At 40.8% G+C, this 12,354-nt stretch overlaps 1 long non-coding RNA gene across 5 annotated transcripts; it reads right to left on the reverse strand.

The window, feature by feature from the left end:
- Positions 1–5,938: 5,938 nt before the first annotated feature.
- On the reverse strand, positions 5,939–8,310 carry LOC139040150 (uncharacterized). Of its 5 annotated transcripts, none has more exons than XR_011494116.1 (4): positions 8,163–8,310; positions 6,904–7,075; positions 6,552–6,756; positions 5,939–5,998 (listed from the first exon to the last, which is right to left on the reverse strand). It is a non-coding gene; the product is annotated as an uncharacterized lncRNA (long non-coding RNA). The 5 variants fall into 5 exon arrangements; XR_011494115.1 differs by having other exon boundaries at positions 8,037–8,175; XR_011494117.1 differs by lacking the exon at positions 8,163–8,310 and adding an exon at positions 7,816–7,985.
- Positions 8,311–12,354: the final 4,044 nt, after the last annotated feature.

Raw genomic sequence — 12,354 nt, forward strand, 5'->3', positions numbered from 1 at the left:
CAAAAAGAGAGAAGCCTCAAATAAAATCAGAAAGAGAAGAAATCGCAAGCAATATAACAGAAATACAAAGGATTACAACAGTATTCTTTATCAATGTTATAAACTACATTAACAAAATGAAGAATAAAAATCACATGATCATCTCAACAGATGCAGAGAAAGCATTTGACAAGATTCACCACATATTTATGATAATAACTCTCAATAAAATAATTATAGAAGGAAAGTACCTCAACATAATAAAGGCCATATATGACAAACCAACAGCTAACATTATACTCAATGGTGTAAACTGATAGCTATCCCTCTAAGAGCAGGAACAAGACAAGGATGCCCACGCTCACTTCTTAGTCCTAGCCAGAGCAATCAAATAAAAAAAATAAATAAAACATATTCAAACTGGAAAGGAAGAAGTAAAACTGTCACTACTTGTGGATGATGAGATTTTACATATAGAAAACGCTAAAGAATCCATCAAAAAACTAAAAACAAACGAGCAGAAATAAAAAATCAAGAATACAATCCTATTTACAATCACAACAAAAAGAATTAAGTGGGTAGGAATAAATTTAACCAATGAGGTGAAAGACCTATACACTGAAGACTATAAGACATTGTTGAAAGAAATTAAAGAAGACATAAAGAAATAGAAGGATATTCTGTGCTCATGGATTAGAAGAATTAACATAGTGAAAAAGTCCATATTACCTAAAGCAATCTACAGATTCAATGTAATCCCTATCAAAACCCCAATGACATTTTTCACAGAAATAGAAAGAAGAATTCTAAAATTTATTGGAAACAAAAGTCCCCAAAGAGCCACAGCACTCCAGAGAAAAAAGAACAAAGCTGGAGGCATCACATTCCCTAATTTCAAAGTATACTACAAAGCTGTATTAATCAAAACAGCACGATACTGGTAGAAAAGCAGACACAGATCAATGGAACAGAATTGATAGCCAAGAAATAAACCCATACATTTAGGAACAGCCAATTTTCAACAAAGGAGCTAAGAACATACAATGGAGAAGGGAAAGTCTCTTCAATAAACACTGTTGGGAAAACGGACAGCCGCACACAAAAGAATGAAAGCAGAACATTATCTTACACCATGCACAAAAATTAACTCAAAATGGATGAAACACTTGAATGTAAGACCTGAAACCATAAAACTCCAAAGAAGAAAACGTAGGCAGTAAGCTCTTTGCTATCATTCTTAGCAGTATCTTTTTGAATATGTCTCCTCAGGAAAGGGAAACAAAAGAAAAAATAAGCTAATGGGACTGCATCAAACTAAAAAGCGTCTGTATGGCAAAGGAAACATCAATAAAATGAAAAGACAACCTAGCAACTGGAAGAAGATATCTGCAAATCATTTATCCAATAAGGGGTTGCTATCCAAAATATATGAAGAACTCAACAACAAAAGAACAAACTTAGTCAAGAAATGGTCAGAGGATTTGAACAGACATTTTCCCAAAGATATACAGATGGCCAACAGGCACATGAAAAGATGTTCAACATCACTAATAATTAGAGAAATACAAATCAAAACCACAATGAGATATCACCTCATGCCCATCAGAATGGCTATTATTAAAAAGACAAGAAATAAGAAGTGTTGGAGAGGGGCCAGTGCCATGGCCGAGTGGTTAAGTTCGTGTGCGCTACTCACTTCAGCAGCCCAGGGTTTTGCCGGTTTGGATCCTGGGCCTGGACACGGCACCACTCATCAAGTCATGCTGAGGTGGCATCCCACACAGCACAGCCAGAAGGACATACAACTAGAATATACAACTATGTACTGGGAGGGTTTGGGGAGAACAAGAAGGAAAATAAGATAGACAACAGATGTTAGCTCAGGTGCCAATCTTTACAAAGAAAACAGAAGTGTTGGAGAGGATGTGGAGAAAAGGGAGCCCTCATACACTGCTGGTGGGAATGTAAATTGGTGCAGCCACTGTGGAAAACAGTACAGAGATTCCTCAGAAACTTAAAAATAGAATGACCAGGCATGACATCAGCTTCACGGCGGAGTGAGCTCTTCCCTTAGACTCTCCTCCCTAAGAAACAATGAAAAGGACATTCATAAACCAACAGAGGACAGGCACACAACACAAAAGACATCTGAGAGACCCATGCAGCCACATGTCTGAAGGTGGACGTGCTGGACCCCCCCAGGAGGAAGGAGGAGGAAGTAAGGGGATCTCCTCTCCCTCCCCAGCAATGACCCAGGGCACAGGACCATGCACAGCTCTGAGAAAAGAGGGGCCTGGGGGGAGACCCTGTGGGAAAGCCTTCGCTCTCCAAGTTCCCTCACATCCCATAGGAAAGCTCCACAGAGGAGGCTAAGCTATTGTGGGGTTGTCTTCATGAAGCCAGCACGCCAGGAGGACAGACAGCGAGGGCAAACAGAGAACACCCACGGGATGGCACATGCAAAAGAAGTGCCCCTCCCCCTGCTGGGCTCACAAGCTCAGCCAGTCAGCCAGAGCAAGGGACCCCGTCTAGAGTGCCCATGCGTACGTTAGCAAAGCAGCAGCTACAAGCAGGCAATCGCAGATGGGTCCTGTCAGCATAGATTCCAAAGGACAAGCACAGACACCAGGGATCACAGCAGGCTCAGAATACACGGCTCCTGAACCTCCTCCATTGGCGGCAGGTGGAATCTGCAACCAGATACTATCTATGTGAAGGCACAAACCAACCCCATCAAATAGTATGAAGAAATATATTAATAGTCCAGACCAGAAGGAAAATGAAAAGCACCTAGAAATCAATCCTGAAGGCACACAAATTTACAATGTAAATGACAGAGAATTCAAAATAGCTAACATTAAAAAACTCAACGAGTTACAAGAAAATTCAGATAGTTCAATTAAATCAGGAATAAAATTAATAAACAGAGGGAATACTTCACAAAAGAGATTGACCCTATAAAGAGAAACCAATCAGAAATGTTGGAGATGAAAAACACAATGAGATATAGAAAAATCTGGACACACTGAATTACAGAGCTGACGTTATGGAAGACGGAATTAGCAATCTGGAGGACCGAAATATAGAAAGGCTTCAGATGGAGGAGGAGAGAGAATTAAGACTAAAAAGAAATGAAGAAATTCTCTGAGAAATATCTGATTCAATTAGGAAATGCAACATAAAAACTATGGGTATTATAGAGGGAGAAGGGAGGGAGAAAGGAGCAGAAAGTCTGTTCAAACCTGGGAAAGGAGCTGGAATAACAAGTAAAAGACGCTAACAGAACTTCTGATTACATCCATGTAAAAAGACCTACTCCAAGGCATAGAGTAGTAAAACTGGCAAAAGTCAGTGACAAAGAAGAAATATTTTTAAAGGCGGCAAGGCAGAAGAAAATAACTTACAAAGACCATATCAAACTTTCAGGAGATTTCTCAGCAGAATCTTTACAGGCTACGAGAAGGTAGAATGAGATATTCAAAATTCTGAAAGACAAAAACCTTCAGCCGAGAATACTCTATCCAGGGAAAAATATCCTACAGATATGGTGGAGAAATAAAAACTTTCCCACATAAACAAAAGCTGAGGTAGTTCATCGCCACAAGACACCCCAAACAGGAAATGCTCAAGAAGACCTTCATACCTGAAAAAGAAAAAAAAGAGTTCACAAAGCCTTGAGCAAGGAGATAAATAGGCAGCCAAAGTCAGAAAATTGGAGCTCTCTACCAGAAGAGGTTAGCAAAAACTTAATTATGACATCAAAGATAAAGGGAAGGAAAACATCAAAAATAACTATACTCTTGTGATTTTAACCACAAAATCACAACACAAAACAGAATGTGTTATGACCAACAAATCAGAGGAAGAGGAAAGGGATGGAACTGGCTTAGACCAAGGAAATAAGAGGCTATCAGAAAATGGTATATCTCATCTACGAGATTTTTTATACAAACCTGATGGTAACCACTAAACAAATAATCAGAACAGAGACACAAATGATACCAAAAAAAGAAAACTGAGGGGCTGTCCCAGTGGCATAATGGTTAAGTTCGCATGCTCTGCTTCAGCCACCCAGGGTTTGCAGCTTCAGGTCCCAGGCACAGACCTATGCATCTCTCATCAAGCCCTGCTGTGCTGGCATCCCACATACAAAAAACAGAGGAAGATTGTTGCTGAGCTAACATCTGTGGCAATCTTCCTCAAGCTAAAAGAGAGGAAGATTGCTTACAGATGTTAGCTCAGGGCCAGTCTTCCTCACACACAAAAGAGAGAAAACTGAGAAAACCATCATAGAGAACTACCAAACTGAACTGGCAGTCCAAAATACACAAGACGAGAAACAAGGGAAATACAGAGCTGGAAAACAAGTGATAAAATGGCAGCATTAAGCCCTTATATATAAATAATCACTCTAAATGTAAATGGATTGAATTCTCCAATCAAAAGACAGAGTGGTGGGATGGATTGAAAAACAAGACTCATCAATATGCTGACTCCAGGAAACACTCTTAGCTCTAAAGACAAACACAGGCTCAGAGTGAAGGGATGGAAGATGATACTCTGAGCTAATGGCAAACAAAAGAAAGCAGTTATTGCAATACTTATATCAGACACAGTAGACCTCAAGATAAAAAAGGCAACGAGAGACAAAGAGGGGCAGTATATAATGGTAAAAGGGACACTCCAACAAGAAGACATAACACTTATAAATATACGTGTACCCAACAAAGGAGTACCAAAGTACATAAAGCAACTATTAACAGACCTAAAAAGAGATATTAACAACAACACAATAATAGCAGGGGGCCCCAATAGTCTACTTACATCGATGGATAGATCATCCAGACATAAAGTTAACAAGGAAATAGTGGAATTAAATGAAAAACTAGACAAGATGGACTTAATAGATATATATGGAACATTCTGTCCAAAAATAGCAGAATACACATTCTTCTCAAGTGCACATGGAGCATTCAAAGGACAGACCATATGTTTCGAAACAAGATAGGCCTCAATAAATTTAAGAAGATTGAAATCACATCAAGCATCTTTTCTGACCAAAATGCTATGAGACTAGAAATCAGCTACAGGAAAAAAGCTGGGAAAGTGACAAATATGTGGACACTAAACAACATGCTACTGAACAACCAATGGATCATTCAAGAAATTAAAAGAGAAATCAAAAAATATCTGGAGACAAATGAAAATGAAAATACACCACACCAACTCATATGGGATGCAGAAAAAAGTGGTCCTATGAGGGAAATTCATAGCAATATAGGCCCAGCTTAAAAAACAAGAAAGATCTCAAATAAGCAATCTTAAAATACAGTTAGAAAATGAAGAACCAACAAAGCCCAAAGTCAGCCGAAGGAGGGAAATAATAAAAATCAGAGCAGAAATAAATGAAATTGAAACCAAAAAAGAAAAAAGAACAGTAGAAAAGATCAGTGAAACAAAGAGCTGGTTCTTTGAGAAGATATGCAAAATTGACAAACCCTTAGCCTGACTCTCTAAGAAAACAAGAGAGAAGGCTCAAATAAATAAAATTAGAAATGAAAGAGGAGAAATTACAACAGATACCACAGAAATATAAAGGATTATAAGAGAATACTATGAAAAACTATATAGCAACAAACTGGACAATCTAGAAGAAACAGATAAATTCTAAGACTCATACAACTTCCCAAAAGTGAATCAAGAAGAAACAGAAAATGTGAATAGCCCAATCACAAGTAAAGAGATTGAAACAGGTAGCTTAGTGGGAAACTACTTACCCTGACAAGGTTACCCACTCAAAGCTAACACCCAACATCACAATTAATAGTAAAACACGGTGTATTTTTCCTCAAGACTGACTTGATTTCTACTATTTCTACTTCTCCTTTTCCTTTAATGCGTGGATCCTGCTAAACCTTATAAATCCATTACAATATAAAGTGGGGAATGAATAAAGAGCTCAGCTGAGGGATGTTCACTTTCTGTGGCTCCTGGGCGAGTACAGAGGACTGTGGTTCAGCTGAGGGGACAGAAAGAAGACAGGGGTCCTGAGATTTAGCTGCCTTACAGCTCTTAGATTCACCTCCTCAAATCTCAGCACCCCAGTTGGGGATCATCCTCCCCATAGGCACAGGGCCCTCTGGGCTTTGAAAAGGCACAAGAAGGATCATGGACAGGCAGCAACACCTGTCTTTGTGTGATTCTGAAATGACCACGGAGCTGAAATCTGCATTTTTTTACTGAGTGAACATAAACTTTACTCGATTGATTTAACAATAACGCATGCGTCCCTCTGAATAACAGAAAGAAATAAAAACAACCGATCCGTTGAATTAAAGTACGCCAAACGACAAGACACTATTCCTTCATTAAAGTTAACTTAGCAGAAAAATACTCAGTATGCATCATTTATCTATTTTTCTCAGTAATATTATTTAACCCCTGGTATACACAATCCACGGAAAGCCTAGTAAAAGAGATGGGAGGATTTAAGGCAGGAATTTTTAATTGTTCATTTCAGCTGGGAAGTATTTCTCAAAAGGCCCTTTTGATAGATGCTTTTGGTAACTTACCTGTGAGAGAGTGAACTGTCACAAACTGCGTTTCCCTGGACAAGTCACTGAAATTTTCAGGCCCAATGTCTTTAAATCTTTCAAAAGAGTTAGAAGTAGGTGACCTTGGAAAACTCTTCACAGATCATCATTCTTGGATCCTGTGACATCAGGATAACGTCACTAATGTCACATGTGGTGGTGGACATGTGTGACAGCAGCGCATCTGTAAATAGCGGGGGCCATTTAAGGGGACTGGAGACAGAACTTCCTCCCTCTGCCTGGTTGTCCCTTACCCCCAGACCTTGCCCTCACGGCTCTCCAACAAAGCAGCCTTTCCTGAGCAGCCTGCCCCTGGGCTACCCCAGCTCACCTGTACTTCCCAGGGACGGCCCAAATGCCCCACTGTCACACAGTGTGGTGGCTCCTGAAGGTGGCATCATCATCAAGTCTGGTTCATTCTGGGCAGGAGGACCAAGACCTGCTTCTGATCTTGCAAATCTAGCATCTGCTCCTTTCTGGGCTCTGGTCTCTGCTCTGAAGCTCTGGAGAGAGGTCTAAGGTCAGAGGGGCGCTCTCTTCCAGGTACGACTCCCTCACAGAGGCCCCCTGCTTCCTGCCTCACAAGGGCTGGTTTGTTTCAAGGCAACTGGGACATGGATCTGAGAAATAAATTCATCTTAGGGGCAAAAAGCCTGACTCTTGGAATTCATTATAACATTAGACTTCAAGGACAGAAAGCCTGACAATGCAGAGGGGGCCAGGCACCTCTGTCTGACCCAAGGGACCTGAAGAGACACTAGAAATCCCAGGATACATGTGACATACGGTGGGATTCCATCCACATCCTTTCCTTTACATCCCTGGGGACGCAGGGACAGGCCATGTTCCTAAGTGCTGTGAAGGCTGTAATGCCAGTCTTGGGCAGGTGTGACATCAGACAAAGCCTGAGACTGAAGCGAAGCACACCTGCCCTCGAATCCAAATTCCCTGGCTGGGAGCTCCTGACTCGAGCACATTGGGCCACCGACCCGAGCCTCGGTTTCTGGTGAAGTGGTTGTCAGGGTCCATTAAACTATCCAGTAAAAAAACAAAGCGTCCTCTAACTATAACAGCAGTTGTCACTTACTTAAGGCTTCCTACCTGGCACTTGTCTAAAATAGTGATCTATGTTTCCAAACGTCGCCGTGAAACAATCATTATTAATATTTATAGATGAGAACCCTGACTCTCGCCCAGGTTCCTTCTGTCGCCCCTGCTTACAGGTGACAGAGCTGGCACTGACCGGGCCTGTAGTGCTCCAGAGCTCGGCTCCACCGCAGACCCACGGTCACCGTCCGCCTGATAAACGCACTCCTCCCTCCCGCACCCACCGCCGCCGACACGGGCTTCTCTCCGGGCGGGCTGCAGGCAGGCTGGTCACACGATCCTCGGGCATCCCGGACCGCCCCGAACACCTGCGCCCCCCGGCAGCCCGAGGGCCGGGGTCTCCCCCATCGGCCTTACCCGCTCTGACGGCCCGCCCGGGTTTATACACCGCCGCGGGGGGCGACGAGGTCCCAGACACTTCCTGCTCCCATCCCCAAGCACAGGCACACCCTTCCCAGCTAGTCCCTCGCCCTCGGTGCGCACCCTGCATTTTCCGAGCACACCCCAAAGTTCCCCAACGGTTCTCCGGAGTCCTGAGAAGACAAACGAGGAGGCTACGGCTGCACATGCGCAGAAGGAGCGTGGCGTGCCCTTCCCAGAGTCCAGGCGGTGAACCTCACCTATTTAAAACTACATTTCCCATAGGCCTCTGCGTCTACATTTCAAGTCACTCTTGGCCTTTCCGCGAAAGCGGGATCACGATGTTCTTAAACCTTTTCTGCCCAGGGTCCTCTGAGCCCAAAGAGGTTAAGGGTTAAGCCTGAACTCTGCTGTCAAATGCAAAGGGTAGTCCGCTATTGGCTCCCGATTAAAATAGCATTTTTTTTCATAAGTCACTTGGAGGTAAGTGGGGAAATTTGAATACGGATTGGATACGGAAAATATTAAAATATCGTTACTTAAATGGTGTGAAAAAAATTTGGAGTTATGTAGGAAAATTGACTTTGTAAAAAGAAAAAGACATGACGACTGAAGTAGTTAAATTACATAGCTGTAAAATTATAATTTTACAATTTTTCAACCTGGGACCTCCACCCTGCTCCTTTACAGCCGCCGGACCCACCAACCCCTGAGCTCCATCCTGGCGCGCCTGGGGCCCAGTGTGCAGATTCTACTGAGGGTCTGCACAGGTGCTCCAGGGGTGGATGTTTATAGGAAATCTGTTGGGTCTTATACATTAACAGTGCTTCTTGCTGAATTCTCTTATTGTTTCATAAATACTTGTGTTAAATATCTTGGATTTCCATGCACATAACGACAAGTTTGCTTGCTTTTTGCTGACGTTTATAATTCTTTGTCATTCTTTAGCAAATTACACATAAAAGCACAAGAATGCTGGTTAAACTATATTAAATCAATCATAATAGACTAACATAAATATCACAAAGGAGAGAAAGTGGTCACAACATATGTCATTTAACAAACATTTATTGAAAACTGACTGTACAATCGACATCATTCTAGGTGCTGGGATAGCAACATCAAATAAAAGAGAGTAAATTCCCTACCCCCATGGAGTTTATGATCAGGGTTGTTGTGGGGCCTATTAGTCAGGGTCCCCTCAAGAAACAGGTGTGAGTTGTCAAGAAACCATGGGACACTTGAGGAGAGTCTAATAAATAGGGCTCTAAAAATGTGGGTAGGGTTAGGGAAGCATCCTGTAACTAGTGTTGGTAGAGAGTTATTATCACCCCCAGGGCTGTAGTGAGAGTAGGTAACATTATCAGAACTTAGCACAAAAGGCCACCCTTATGAGAGCTGTGGTCTTAGGAAGAGAAACATTGTGAATGCCCATTACATGGCTCAGCACGGAGAGCCAAAGGAATAAATACCCAACACCTCACTTGTTCTCTTCCCTCTGATATCCTATCCTCTGTTAAGCATTTATAAACCCCATTCAATACCTATTCTTAGAATTCCATCCACATATGTCTCTTCTAGACCTTGTTGTCACCAATTTTCCAGTCTTATTCTTGTTTAGCCCCCTACTACCTGTCAACTCACTGAGCTACTGGACATAAATCAGTATAAATCGAAACTCAAGTACATGTCAGTTCTTCACAAAGTGAACTAAATATACCTCAAACTCTACCCACTGGGAAGATTTTTTTCACCACACGTTTCAGAACCACCCCAAGTGAGACTGTAATTGTAGCAGCCATAATTTCCAATGATGCCACCATACACTGTAAACCCAGTTTGAAGGAAAGTTGATGGGTATGTGGCCACAGGTCTCCCTTGGGGACTTTTGGGGAATGTTTAATTGTATATTCTTGTGACCAAGTTATGAGGAATTTTGTCAAAGGGACCCAGCCTTCCCTTTAGTCAAAGCCTCCTGTCTATAAAGTAGGATATATCAAGGATTTAGAAAGAGAATCTAAATCCCTGTTGTGGTGATTTGTGTTCATTTTCTGCCCACAAGATCCAGAATTTCACATGTATATAGATATATATCTCAAGAAGCATCTTAGTAGAATACCCATCTATTTCATTTCAATGAACTTCATGATCAAAGAGCCACCACCACTGATCCCTTCATGTCACCACAAAAGATGGCTGCACATGAGAAACACTCTAAGAGTTTTAAAAAAACATTTGTCAGTATCCCATTAGAGAAAATACATATTTCATTGCTTTGAAATGCAACACGGGCTGCTCCTGAGTCCACAGGGAGTATACTCATATTGACTAATTTGAGCCTATCCAAACATAATTCATCCTTCCTAATCTAATATGGTAAGGATCCACCCCCTTATGTGCTACCTAGTTTCTGCTTTATTGGGCAAGATCTTGAGTTCCTTTTGTGTTTTTGGTTTTTTAATTTCTGGATTTCTTGCAATTTTACTCTGAACATAGCTGGTTTTTTATTCCCATTATGGGCCTGGAGCCAGTAAGGAAGTTCGGACAGGGCCTGAGGATAGTGTGTATCTCCTTCAGGGGTAACTTATACTAGGATCACCCCTTAGGATTTGAAGAGAGAGAGAGAAGTGAGAGAGACACTGTCAGAATCCAGTTACTCTTCACTTTTTTTTCTAAGCTCCTCAAAGCAGTGACTTTTAGTATACCTTAAAGGCCTTAAAATTGCAGAGAGTGTGGCAGGTACAACAAACTTGAACTGTCTAATAAGCCTCAAAGCTGTGCAGAGGCAAGTGTGCACCTGCCAGGCAAAGTGCACAGAGTTTAGAATATCTGTTCCGACCAAGTAGTAGTATATGTTTGACCATATCCTTCTCCTCTGATAATAACTTTGGGCTTCCTAGATGCTCGGTAAATCCATGTAAGTGAAGGAATACAATTTCTTCACCTTAATCTTGACCTCACACTGAGTCCATCCTAGCAGTAACTGGGGGAGGTGTACTTACCTGGCATTCACCCTCATATGGGTAGTGATCATTTTATAAAATATTGAGGAACATAATGCCCCTCTTGAAGATATTCTTGTATTCAAACCTTATCTGAGTGAGTAATTGAGGCAATCTATTGAGAGCCCCAGTATATTGGATCACTCTTCAAACTGTTCAGACACCTCCATCTGGGAACTGTTTCTCTCTATGCCTGTCAATATTAGATTAGTTTTATCTTTTTAGGGTTTCATGCAAAAGGAATCATACAGTGTATTTTCGTGTGGCTTTTTTTTCACTCAGGATAATGATTTTGAGATTCATCCTATAGTTGAATACCAGCAATGAAGGAACAGCCTCACACAGGGAGAAATGACTGCTTATGAAATCAAGGGAGACTCATTGTGCCCAATGAGTTCAGCTATATCTGAATCCAAATACATGTAATCATTCCAATTTCCAGGTTCCTAGACTTTCCCAGTAAATGTCCCAAATCTCATCTAATACAACCTCCTCAAATTGTGGATGTAATAGTTATTGTAATTTTTTGAAGAAATAATGTCCAAAACTTCCCAAAGTTGATGAAACAATGTTAATTTACACATCCAAGAAGCTTACTGAACTCCAAGTAGGATAAATACAAAGATATAGTTTTACCTAGACACATCATAGTCAAACTGTTGGAAGCCACAAACAAAGAGAAAATCTTAAAAGAAGAAAGAGAAAAACAACTGAACATGTACAGGAGAGCATCAACATAAATAATATCTAACTGCTCATCAGAGAAAATAGACCCTAGAAGGCAGAGAAATGGCATATTCAAAATACTGAAAGAAAAAATGGTAATGAAGAATTTTTTTATCCAGCAAGACTATCCACTAATTATAAAGGTAAAATAAGGACATTCTTAAATTTAAAAAGACTGGAAGAATTTCTTGATATCAGAACTGAATTGTGAGAAATACTAAAGGAAATTCTTTGGGCTGGAAGAAAATGACATCAGACAGTACCTCGAATCAGCTGGAAGAAATTAAGAGAGCCAGAAGTAATAAATTTCTGGGTTTTAAAAAAAAGAATCTATAAATATATTTTTCTCATTTCTTCTGTTAAATTCTTTAAAAGACATGAGATTGTACAAAGAAATAATTGTAACATTGTAGTATTGGTTTTGTAACATATATAGATATATATAAAAAAATAGCACAAGAGGGGAAAGTAATAGAGTTACATTGGAGGAAACATTCTATATTTCATAGGAATTAAGTTAATATTCGTTTGAAATAGACCATAGTCAGTTAAAATGCATATTGGAATCCCTAGCACAGACACTGGGA

This window comes from Equus asinus, chromosome 14 (genome assembly GCF_041296235.1).
Source record: "Equus asinus isolate D_3611 breed Donkey chromosome 14, EquAss-T2T_v2, whole genome shotgun sequence".
Taxonomy (NCBI): Eukaryota; Metazoa; Chordata; class Mammalia; order Perissodactyla; family Equidae; genus Equus; species Equus asinus.